The following is a 14,082-nucleotide window of genomic DNA, read 5'->3' on the forward strand; positions in this document are numbered from 1 at the left end:
ACTTAAGTGTTGCAAATACGGCTGAGGTTGTGGTGCACGAATATATGCCATTTTTAATCTATTTATGTGTACAGGCATTCGAAGTCTTCGCTTGTTTTCAGGATCTCTAATTTTGATTAAATGAGGACTTGGTATATTATCAACAATAAAAGGTCCCGTAAATTTAGCTTGTAATTTTCGTCCCTGACCAATAGGCTCGTCGTGCAAATACACATAGTCTCCAACTGACAATTTTAGAGGTGATGTTGTTTTATTAACTCTTTCAACCATTTTAGCATTTGCTTTTTTAATGTTTATTTGGACTTCTCTTCGTATTGTGCTCAATTTTTGTTGCAATTGTTTAAGGTAAACGTGTATATCTTTTGGAATATCTCTTAAATCTAAATGATGAGGAGTTGAAAGCGGAAATTGGGGTCTATTACCACGATATCTCAGTAGCATGGATTCGAATCCCGGCGAGGAAAGAACAAAAAATTTGCGAAAGCAAGTTTACAGATCTAACATTGTTGGGTTGATGTTTAGACGAGTTGTTTATATATATCAAGTAGGTTTGTTCGGTCTTTTTCTTTTGCTTTGCCGAAAGCTTCTGAAATATTTTTGTTCTTATAACATCTTGATTTAAGTTGCTGTCTGAGTTGCCCCAAACTATGGTTTAATTTTGATTCCGATGAACAAATCCGTTTTAAATAACCTGATGACTTCGCTGTACGGAATGCTCAGGGAGCAGTGTTTCGCGGGTGACAACTCTTCGGATAGAGAAATTGGTGTTTATCAGTTTTTTTGGTGTGAAGGTCGGTTGTCATGACCTCATAATAAATAGGATGCTGATTGATACTATTTTTAGTCATTATATATTATTGAGTTGTATAGAATAGAATAGAATATTTTTATTTCCCAAATTACAGGGCCTATAAAGGGCATAAAATCAGATACAATTGATTTACATAATTGGTAACAACAACAACTAGAGGCTCTAAAAAGCCTGTGTCGCTCACCTTGGTCTATGTGAATATTAAACAATGGACACAGATGGATTCATGATAAAATTGTGTTTTGGTGATGGTGATGTGTTTGTAGATCTTACTTTACTTAACATTCTTGCTGCTTACAATTATCTCTATCTATAACAGTACTTTCTGTGGAAAATATTATTGAAAATCTTCAAATTTTAAGAAAATTGTTAAAAATTGACTATGAAGGGCAATAACTACTTAGGGGGTCAATTGACTATTTTGTTCATACTGACTTATTTTTAGTTCTTACTTTGCTGTACATTATTGCTGTTTACAGTTTATCTCTATCTATAATAATATTCAAGATAATAACTAAAAAACAGCAAAATTTCCTCAAAATTACTATTTCAGGGGCAACAACCTAACAACCGATTATTCGATTCATCTGAAAATTCCAGGGCAGATAGATCGTGACTTGAGCAACAATTTTACTTCCTGTCAGATTTGCTCTTAATGCTTTGGTTTTTGAGTTATAAGCCAAAAACTGCATTTTACCCCTATGTTCTATTTTTAGCCATGGCAGCCATCTTGGTTTGTTGGCCGAGTTACCGGACACATTTTTTTAACTAGATAACCCAATGATGATTGTGGCCAAGTTTGGTTAAATTTGGCCCAGTAGTTTCAGAGGAGAAGATTTTTCTAAAAGATTACTAAGATTTACGAAAAATGGTTAAAAATTGACTATAAAGGGCAATAACTCCTAAAGTGGTCAACTGACCATTTTGGTCATGTTGACTTATTTGTAGATCTTATTTTGTTGAACATTATTGCTGTTTACACTTTATCTCTATCTATAATAATATTCAAGATAATAACCAAAAACAGCAAAGTTTCCTTAAAATTACCATTTCAGGGGCAGCAACCCAACAACGAAATGTCCGATTCATCTGAAAATTTCAGGGCAGATAGATCTTGACCTGATGAACAATATTACCCCGTCAGATTTGCTCTAAATGTTTTGGTTTTTGAGTTATAAGCCAAAAGCTGCATTTTACCCCTATGTTCTATTTTTAGCCATGGCGGCCATCTTTGTTGGTTGGCCGGGTCACCGGACACATTTTTTAAACTAGATACCCAATGATGATTGTGGCCAAGTTTGGTTAAATTTGGCCCAGTAGTTTCAGAGGAGAAGATTTTCCTAAAAGATTACTAAGATTTACGAAAAATGGTTAAAAATTGACTATAAAGGGCAATAACTCCTAAAGTGGTCAACTGACCATTTTGGTCATGTTGACTTATTTGTAGATCTTATTTTGCTGAAAATTATTGCTGTTTACAGTTTATGTCTATCTATAATAATATTCAAGATGATAACCAAAAACAGCAAAGTTTCCTTAAAATTATCATTTCAGGGGCAGCAACCCAACAACGAAATGTCCGATTCATCTGAAAATTTCAGGGCAGATAGATCTTGACCTGATGAACAATATTACTACATGTCAGATTTGCTCTAAATGCTTTGGTTTTTGAGTTATAAGCCAAAAGCTGCATTTTACCCCTATGTTCTATTTTTAGCCATGGCGGCCATCTTTGTTGGTTGGCCGGGTCACCGGACACAATTTTTTAAACTAGATACCCCAATGATGATTGTGGCCAAGTTTGGTTAAATTTGGCCTAGTAGTTTCAGAGGAGAAGATTTTTGTAAAAGTTAACGCAGGACGACGACGACGACGGACGACGACGGACGCCGGACGCCAAGTGATGAGAAAAGCTCACTTGGCCTTTCGGCCAGGTTAGCTAATAATAGAGGCATATACATATATATTTGGAATATAAGCATTGGTCAGAATCAAGCTAAAAACCACATATATATTGTGAATAAAAGAATAATAAAATTACATTATACATGTATATGTATTTATTCTCAAATTATTTACTTGACTTAGTGTCAGTGTTCATACCTGATCTCCTTAATTCAAAACAGTCACAAATATAACAGCCCAGTTTTTCCATAAGAGTAACATTTTCTTGGGTCAAGAGCCATAAAAATTTAGAAGATTTATTTAAATTTATAAAATTATAACAATTGTTAGAAATGTCTTGAAAAAAATCATCCCTTTGAATATCATAAAGAGGGCATTCTAATAAAAAATGAAGCTCATCTTCAACTTTACCAAGTGAGCAATTAGAACAAAGACGCGCAGATCTTTCTATATGCTTTTTTGAATATCTGTCTGTCTCAATTTTTAAAGAGTGAGAACTTATTCTTAATTTACAAATTGACTGTCTTTTTTTGAAGTCCTGCAATTCTAAATATTTTTCTTTTTTAAAACAATTTTTTACAGAAAAATAAGTACCAAGCTTCCCATTTTCGGAGTTAATTGTTTGATACTTAAGTTTATTCCAAAATGTGAAATAACTTTTACATAGTTTATTTTTAACATACTGACATAAAGAACCAATTGATTGGTCAAAATTTGGTAATTGAATCTCTCTCTGAATATAATCTATACTAGAATACCATGTATTTACATTAGAGCTATGTAACTGTTTACAACATATAAATGCATCAAATAATAATCCTTCTTTCAAATGCTCCAGTCTATGACAATATTTTAACATTGATAAAATTATAGTCAAATACATAGATAGATAGATAGATAATTTTATTAACCAATCATGGTGCCCAAAATTTGAGCTATACAATCAAATGAATTACAAAATAAAGAGCATAAAATGATTAGAATGATTAAAGTACATTTAAACAAAAAACCACATGAATACACATTTACACTAATTAACCTGATATAAACCAAGTTATTGAGAAAACATAGTTGTTATGGGTGCCACTGTGACCTGGAGAAATTACATAAATCTTTATAGTTCTAGGTCTATGGGAGACAACTCCTGATCAATTTTATTTCCTATATATATCTATATATATATTTCTTCTATTTTTTTTTTTCAAACAACAATATTTTCTATAATTTTCTTTCGTTCTTATATATATCATTTATTCTGGTATCACCTAAGTTGGACAAAGGTATACAGAAAAACACATTAGTTTACATTACATTACATATAAGTACATTTGTTGAGGAAGCATTAAATATGAGTTTTTTTACAACGGTATGATCAGTATAGCCGACAGGTTAACATCAGAGAGAATCCAGTTTGTCATTTATAATTCTAATAAATTGGCACAATTTTCGGAGTTTCGATTTCTGTTTTTGGTTCATAATAGTATTAAATTTTATAACATTACAGTTCGTTAGGTATTTATTGTCAATATGTAGTGTTCTATCTGTCAGGAGACTGCTGCATTCCATTACATAGTGGTATTCATCACCTATCGCAACTCTGCATAACGGACACTTTCTCTGTTCTCGGGGAATGTTTTGCCATCTGCCATTTTCAATCGGCAGTTTATGGTTCATTGTCCTAAACCGCGACATTGTTATTATATCTTTATCATCAAGTACGTTAAGGTAGTGTTCGAAATTGTGTGATGTCTTGTACAGGCGATAATTCAGGGCTTTCGGCGAATCGTTTACCTTTCCTGTCCATGACTGTTTAAACTGATCTTCTAGTCTTTGTTTAATTGTAGATTTAATGTTAGGTGATGTGTTTTGGAATGACCATAAGTAAGAGAATCCACAATTGTCTAGAACACTTTTCATCTTGTCTAATGATCGCGATCGAAATGTTGTTTCTTGTGATAACTTTAAAAGGTATCTAAACATGACAGCAGCGAGCTTACTTTCTTTACCGGTAATCAACTTTGTCCAATAAGATATAATTCTAGTTTTGATATCTATTTCTAGGGGATACCGACCCAATTCTCCGTAAATGAAGTCGGTTTGAGTAGATGGCTTAAGATGTAAAAGTAGCTTAAAAAATTTAGTTTGAACTCTTTCTAGTATATCTATGTTTTCGTAACCCCATATTTCGCATCCATAAAGCAGAATAGGTTTTACCAGTATGTCAAATAAGTCTACGTGGCATTTAATTGATAAATTGTGAATTCTTCCCTTCCTTAAAATTTCGTACATTGCACTTATTGCTTTGTCCTTTAGATTTTGTTTGCATTGTTTAAAGCTGCCTGTTTTGCTGAAAATAATTCCTAAGTAGTTAAAGTGTTTTACAGTTTCAATAAGATGATTGTTGAATCGGAAAAGTTGAGGGTTTGTTGTTCTTCCTTTTGAAAAAATTAAGATCTTAGTTTTATCAATATTTACTCGCATCTTCCAGGTTTCGCAATACTTTTTAAATTTGTTAAGTGCATGTTGCAGTTGGTCAGGTGATTCTGCCAGGATTACAGTGTCATCTGCGTAGAGAATTATGAATAATTTCATTAAAGTTCCAAGTTTTTCTTCTATATCTTTACTAATTGTGTTCATGCCTAAAACATTTTCTGAGATGAGATAGTCTTCTAGGTCATTCAAGTATAAAGAAAATAAAAACGGTGACAGATTTTCTCCTTGTCTGACACCGATTTCACAAGCGAACGGTTCACAAATTTGACCATTATAGCTCAAGCTGGATTTAATATTCTGGTACATGCTGAAAATAGTATTAAACATTTTCCCCTTTATATTGCTGTTCAACATTTTAAACCATAAGAAATTACGATTAACCGTATCGAAGGCCTTTTCGAAGTCTACAAATGCGCAAAATAGTTTCTTTTTTGAGTGTTGTAAAACTTCAATTAGAGAGTTCAGAAGAAACGCGCAATCAATTGTTGAGTATTTTTCTCGGAAACCATTTTGATTTTCTTTAAGAAGAGATGTTTGTTCTGAGAATTTTTTAAGGCGTTCATTTAATACCGCTGTAAAGACTTTTCCGAAACAGCTCACAATAGTTATTGGTCTGTAATTTTTGGGGTTGCGTTTGTCACCTTTGTTCTTGTAGACAGGTTTTATCATTCCTTGGACCCATTGTTTTGGGATTTTTCCGGAGTCGAAAACTAGGTTGAAAATTTTCACATATATGTCGATAAGAACATGAGCTGATGTTTTTAAATATTCATTAATCAGTTTGTCTTCGGCGCATGCTTTGTTATTTTTCAGATTTTTCAGCGCTTTAAGAATTTCATGTTTTGTAATTCTGCTATTTAACTCATCGTTTATTTCTTCATGGGAAATATTACTTTCAATTTGTTGATTTTCTGTATCATCTCTCAGATCACTGTTTAACTCTTTGAAATATGAGACTAATTTGTCGAAATCAATCTTGGGCTGAGCTGTACTTTTGTTTCCATTAAGAAGTCGCCAAAATTCCTTACCATCATTTTGCTTTAGATCATCCATTTTCTTTCGGAAATCGCTTCTGTATTTCTTATGTGCTTTGTTCATTGTATTTTTATATCTCTTCTCGGCATCTAACACAAGTGCTCTGTGGAACGGTGACTTATTTTTATTTCGTTTCATCTTACGGAATTCTGACCTAGCGGCTTTGCAGTCATGGTCAAACCATGGTTTATTTTTTCTATGTTCTGACTTCTTTCCTGCACTGACTTTAAACCCAAAAGTGTTTCTTGCTGAATTTATTAACACTTTGCCTATTTTACCTATTATCGTATCTACTGTTTCTTGCGTCACTACTGTCGTGCCATCAATTTCAGAATTAATATTTTCTATTTCTGTAAGGTTCAAGCATTCTAAGAATTTGTGTGATTTTTCATTAGTCCAATTTTTTATTTTTTGTTCATTTGTTCTAGTATCATCGCTATGTTTGGTGCTAACTTCTTGATCTGTTTGTTTCAGCGATATCTCGATTGGGGAATGAACATCTGAATAGAGGCTTGAAAAATCAAGTACTTTAAAATCGGTAAAATGTTTGATAAGTTCTGCGCTGCATAGGCAATAATCAACAACGCTTGAATTTCGACATGTGAACTTTCCATCTATGTCACCTAGAGTTCTCCCATTCATGATGAAGAAGTTATTTCCCTTGCAAAATTCTATTAGTTGATTTCCAAACCTATTCTTGTTTTTATCTCTACTGTTCCTTTTGCGAGAGAAGTCATACTGGTCTAAATTGCAAACAGCATTTATTTGTATATTTTCGATATCCACGACATGAGATTCACTGTCGGGAACAAATATAAAATCATCCTCGGACCCGGTTCTTGCGTTAAAATCACCAACAAGTAAACATTTTGAAAACCTATGTGATAGTTCGAATAATTCCATCTCAATTTCGTTTATTGCATCAATGGATGAATATGAAGTATATTCAGGGGGGATGTAAATAATTCCCAAAAGAATGTCATCTGATATATTTATTACTTTCGATATTTTACACCACAAAACAAATTTACTTTCAGTTTTAATATATTCAATATTATCTTTGAGATGGTTTTTGTACGCTACAGCTAAACCCCCCGATCTTCTTTTGCCAATTTTATTTCTGTTTTTATAAATCAATTCATAACCCTGTAATTGTATATCATCGATATTGTCTAGTTTTGTTTCTACAATGCCAGCAATGTCCGTTTTATACAGCAGTTCCGTAAATTCAGGATATTTGAGTTTTGATTTAATTCCACAACAATTAATACAAGTAAGATTTAAATAATTTAACTTATCATTCTGATTTTTCGAGGACTCTCTCGACCCGTCCTATAGTTGCGTGGTTATGGTTGCCTCATTAATGGCGTCATTGTTTCCAGATTCCTGTCGGGACCTTTTAAAAGGGCGTTCATTTGCAGTTTTGTTTCTATGCGAATTTTGTACGGCTTGACGCAGTAGAACATCCCTATATTCAGTGCCGTTTGGTTTTGTGTCGGGTGATACATGCGGTTTTCCATTGATATATAATTTATCTCTTACAAGTTTTACTTTTTTACCCTCATTCTTGGCCATCTTCATTACAGGGTAGAGTTCTTTCCGTTTTCTTTCAATTTCGATCGGGAATTGTTCGCTTATCCCAAATGTTTTCCCTTTCAGCTTGAATGTATTTTTAAGTACATCTTCAAGCTCATCTCTGTGGATAAATTTGGCTACAATAGGACGGGCTCCGTTCAGTCCGGGTTTTCCAAATCGATGAACGCTACCGAGATTTACGTTATACGGTATGTCCAGTTCGTTTAATAAAAAGTTCTGAATTTTCAATTTGCACGATTCTTCCCGCTGAAACGCTAACCCGGAGAATACTAGGTTATCGCTCATGCTTCTGCATTTTAAGTCTAATACTTCGGCTTTTAATTCCTGAATGATTATGTTTGAGACATTTCCATTTTCCTCCCCTATCGTCTTCATCCTGTCTTTTATTTTAGATATCTCTTCAGTATTTGCTGAATATTTGTCTACTACAGTATGAACGATCTGACCCATTTTTTCAACACTTTCTTCAACTTTCCTATTTCGGTCTTGGATCTCGACAATTGTTTCCTCATTTGACTGTACTCTTGTAGACAAATTTGACAGGCCTTCCTTTATACCATCGATTTTTTGTACTTCTATCTCTATTTTCTCGATCCTATCCGTTAGGACTCGTAGCGACTTCAGGATCTCCATTAGGATAACTCTAGCATCTTTGTCATACAAGAGGTTTTCCGATAATTCATCGTCGGTTTGTTGGGTATTTGCGGCCATTTTGACGTTGCTTTGGTTATCCGATTGTTGTCAATTGTTCCGACGTATAGTGACGTTATGACTAGATACAGGTTCCTTCTTGTTTTGCATAAGTTTTTGTAGAAAACGGTTTTAAGAGAATAGGACCAAAAAATCACATAAAGATCAGAGTTAATATCAAGCGAAATCTTCTTACCGTTTTTATATCGTTTTTTTAAGTTGTTCGGCTGATTATATTTAATCTTGTAGCGATTTTGTTCAAGAGCGAATTTTGCGTGCTGCTTCCTCAACAACGTACCGGAAGTCTTGCCAGCTTCAAAAAGGGAGTGCAATAAATTAGATAAGTTTGAAGCAACAAACAAATCTTCAGATGAAAGAATCCAAACAAATTTCATTTCATCAGATAATCTTGAAAAATTTTTGAATTTTGAATTTAAATTAGATAGATGTTGAGATCGAGTATCTTTTAGAACGGGACATTTTAAAAGAAAATGTAGTTCGTCTTCAACTGCGTTCTTACATAGCTTACACTTTCTGTCTTCAGCTTTAATTCCAATATACCTCCCTCTTTCGATTTCAAGATCATGACAGCTAGTTCTAAATCTTGTGATTATTTGCCTGTCTTTTTTTTAATTCATTTTTAAATATGGTTCAAACATAAAAATATTTTTAAATTTTCTGTAAGTTCTTAATTTATTGCCAGATTGTAATTTAGTACACTTCCCAGAATTGCTTTCTAAACTAGCTAACCAGCTTTCTTTAAATTTAATAGTTAAAGATGTTTCTACTTTTTTTAGAATATGGTTTTGTTTAAAGATTGACTGGTTAACAAATAGATATTCTAAGTCTAAAAATTTAAATATATGTTTAATGCTTCCTATCCAAGATTCCTGGTTATGTTTGTCCATAGAATGAGATAGATTTATGGCTTCCCTTAGAATAGTAAAATACATAATAAATCTACCAAGCTCTGACATTACAGCTATATTACTTGACTTTCTGTTTACACCAAGAATGTATTTCATAAATTTGGTATGAGCTTTTTCAGAAGAATCCTGACCAAAGACTTTTTCTAATATATAATCATTATCTTTTTTACGGGTACTGCTATTTTGCATGTTGCATGTTGCGTGTTGCGTGTTGCGTGTTGCGTGTTGCGTGTTGCGTGTTGCATGTTAAATGTTGACTTAAAGGATAAAGTTAATTCTTTATTTACTTTAGGGAACATATATTTATTCTAGTGAGCTTCCCCCAAGCATGCTCGGGGGATGCCTGGAGCCTTTTAGAGAAGCTTCTTCCATTAAGAAGCAATCAAAATCCAATAAATGTCAATCAAAAAGCAAATCAACTGTGAGTTTACTATTAAGAGCTTTTATAAGAGCTTTTATAAGCTCATAAAAAAGCTTGTTATTTATAGTATTAAGTAAACATAAGCTGCATATGAATTGTTTTGAAATTGCAAATGTTCATTTTTACAAAGAATATTTTATTATTCGTACACTCCAAAATGTAATGCTAGTGCACAATCAAGTTATATTTATTACAAAAACAAAGATTTGATAACTAATTCAATAAGTTTAAAATGCGCTTTTATTGTTACATGCAAGTAGAATTTTTTTATAATAGTTTTTATATTCTTTAATCATTTCATGTATATATATACCATTTAATAATGTTTTGATTAGTTATGAAGTAGCAGCTGATTTTACATTTAACACATCTAAACCACATAAGCAATAAAAGTAATTCATCAACTAGCTGCGATGCATACAGGATTGAACTTTGCTTGACCGCAGTAAATGATAGAGATACAATTTATTACAATACAGTTTATCAGTATAATATGCATAAATATACAGTTTACAAGTTGTATAGCGTTAACATACACATAAATAACAAACGTCAGAAATATCAGTCACATATACAGTTTGTGAGTTTCAATAAAATTGAGAAAGGAAATGGGGAATGTGTCAAAGACACAACAGCCCGACAATAGAGCAGTCCACAGCCAAAGACCACCAATGGGTCTTTCATGTAGCGAGAAACTCCCGCATCCAGAGGCGTCGTTCAGCTGGCCCCTTAAAATATGTATACTAGTTCAGTGATAATGGACGTCATACTCCGAATTATACACAAGAAACTAAAATTTAAAATCAAACAAAACTAACAAAGGCCAGAGGCTTGGGACAGGCGCAAAATTTTGGCGGGGTTAAACATGTTTGTGAGATCTCAACCCTCCCCCCTCAAACTACATATAATAAACATAGGTCTAAAATATTATTCATGTACTTAAATGCATAGAGTAAGTACTTTCCTAAATTACAGAGTTCCTTATTAGTGTTTTCAACACTAATATTTCTTGATAAACTTCTTACGTTTATCATTATAATTTGTACATTGTAAAATAAAATGAAATTCACCCTCTACTACATTTTATCACACATTATACACATTCTACTATTTCTACTTATTCCATAAAAACGACCAGTTTCAATGCATAGATTATGTGAGGACAGGCGAATTCTCGTTATCCACTTACAAGCTATTACAGGAATACATTTTTGTAAATAAAATTGTAATTCTACATTTGACACAATATATATACTTATATATTCTACCCTTTGGTGATGTTTCAAGCGTGAAATGCAACTCTTGTTTAGCTTGATCATATATCCGTTGTTTGGTTGATAGTAAAAAGTAACTATCCAAACAAAGTACCCATTGGTTGTCCCAATAATAATTCATACCAAGATCATATAAAATTGTTTTAATACAAGTTGCCCAATTTTTGCATTTATTGCTATTTGCTTCTAGTTCTTTGGAACATGACTTTATAATACAATTTTCACTACCGTGAATTTAAGTTCATAATTTGAGCATCCTAAAATTTCGCTCATATAACAATGGAAATCTTCCTAATTCATAATATACCATTACATTAGAAGTGGACCTCTTGACACCTAGTAATGTTTAACAATAGTCCAAATGAACTTTTTCTACATTTTGGTGCTCTATGAACACCCCAAACTTCACAACCATACATTAAAATACTACATACATAAGTGTCAAATAAACTTATAGAAGTTAATTACAGTGTTCAGGTATAAGGATGATGCCTTTTCATCATAACATAGCTTTCCTGCCTTGTTCAGCAGTGGCTTTGAGTAATATAAAATTTACAATTATAATGAAATAACACACCAGATAACAAAAGGGAACTACAATATCTAATGGTTTACCATTATAAATCCATGTCTCAGTAAGACTAATTTTCCCACCTTTACGAAAAACTACCTTAATACCGAGGGTATAAAAATTTCAGAAAAAAAAAAACATTTGTTTTTTATTTCAAATTTTATTTGTTACCTTTTGTAGTTGTTACTTATTATATGGTACAAAAATTATTCAAAACAAACAATTCGTGTTGGCCCCAGATGACTTTTAAAATGTATACATCATTGAAAAATTCCAAATTATCTCCCTTTGGTGGAAAAATGCCATTTTTTGGCTTTAAAATTGAAATATCTCTTTTAACTCATTGTGACCTCTATTTTTTAATATAATTACCATACAAGCTGTACTTAAACTAAATTATTGTAAAATTTGAGCGATTTCTGTAATAAATTTCTTTCTTTTTTTTTCGATATTACCTTTATTTCTCCTCTTACTTCAACAGAAAAAAAACCTTTACAAAAATGTATGCTTCTTTCGAAAGCAGATTGTGAGCGCAAATGAACGGTGACCCCACTTTTTTATTTTATTTTTCTATTAACTATAAGATAAAGTTCATTTATAGAAAAATATAGAGAAATCCTATATAAAAAATGATTTAGACCCGCGAACCCCCTAAATGACATTTTTTGTGTCTTTTCTTTCGTTTTTGTTTGTTGTTGTTTGATTGCTGTTTCAATGACGTCATTCAAAATTATATAACAATACCTTTATTTTAAAGGGTGTTTAATTAATTTTAATGAGAACAAATTTAGGTATTTTAAGTTTTTACCAGTGTCTGTAAATTGAACTTTTTTTTATGTTGAAGTACATGAAGTAACAGAATCTAAAAAATAAAGGCTAAACATTTTAAATATTCATTTGTTAAATGAACATGAGGTTCAATGTTTAGGTTTATATAATAACTAAATGTGTATGAGTCAAATTTATTCTGCACTATATTATGCTCTTATGCTTGGTAACATAAAATGGACCATACATGAACCTATCTGTTGACATAGTGTATACTTCAATTCATTTGAAATTTATAATTAATCTATCAACAAAAGTCATCAAAACTTGGATTCTGGAGACTGATTTATAGTATTAATTAGATGATATGGGATAATTTGATAGAATTTTATGACCTGTTAATTATTTTCAATGACAGAGATTTTCTCTCAACATAGAGATTTTTATACTCAGCTAACATAAATAAACAACTTATCAAGCTAAAGGTGAAATGATCAACAACAATTAAAAACAATTAAAATTAAGGAATGCCCATGTGAAATGGTTTATTTTAAAAAGAAGAAAAGCGAAAGGAAGACAAACTTAAGCTCAATGACACTATTTTAAACTTAAATTAAAAGACAGATATTGATAAAAGTACAGACTCCATGATGTATGTCATAGATATAAGGGTGAAAATACGATGACTGATAAAAAAAAATTACAAAAAGTATATCCAAATTAAAAATTCATCCAATTTTACAAAAACTGTAAAAGAAATAATGGAACATCATGCAACACGCAACATGCAACATGCAACATCCCAGATAGCAAACATGTGTTGGGCCAATATTGGCATTCTGTTTGGCAATACTGTTGGGCCAATGTTGGAAAACTATGTTGGGCCAACGTCATTTTGCTCATCGGCCCTCAGTTGGCCCAACATGTTGGGTCTTTGTTGGCCCAACATCAGTATGCCAACACGGTTAACTATTTGCCAACAATCTGCCAACAATGTCAACTATTTGCCAACAGTCTACCAACGTCGTCTAGTTTTAAAATTATATTGGACCAATGTTGGTCGAACAGCAGTATGCCAACGATGGCTTCAGTCTGTCAAACATGTTTTTCTTGCATTTCATGTTATGTGTTAAGAAATATGTATCTCTAGTATATAATGTATTTTATATTGGCAAATTAATCTCGGCTGTCATGAGGAGAGTGTGATATTACACTCGTGTCAAATGAGCAGCTGAGTTCAGTTGATTAATTTAACAACTTGCAGAAACTATACTCAAATTTTTTTTTTTTTTTTTTTGAGCTGGTTTTAAGTATTTTTTGTTTGTGCATAAAATTATTCAATCATTAAGATAAATACATTTAAATGACTACACAAATTTGAAAATATTAGATAAAGAGAATGAAGAGCACATTTTTTGGTTCGCACTTTGAAATAATATCTAAAAAAAATAAAAAAAAATCTGTGGTATAATACGGGGAGATAAGAACTTAATACGTTGGCATATTGTTGGCACAATGTTGGCTCATATTTCAATATTGTCATGAAATATCAATGATAATTTTATGTTTTTTTTTTATAAATATACTGT

The sequence above is a fragment of the Mytilus edulis genome, chromosome 2 (genome assembly GCF_963676685.1).
Source record: "Mytilus edulis chromosome 2, xbMytEdul2.2, whole genome shotgun sequence".
In the NCBI taxonomy this organism is placed as follows: domain Eukaryota; kingdom Metazoa; phylum Mollusca; class Bivalvia; order Mytilida; family Mytilidae; genus Mytilus; species Mytilus edulis.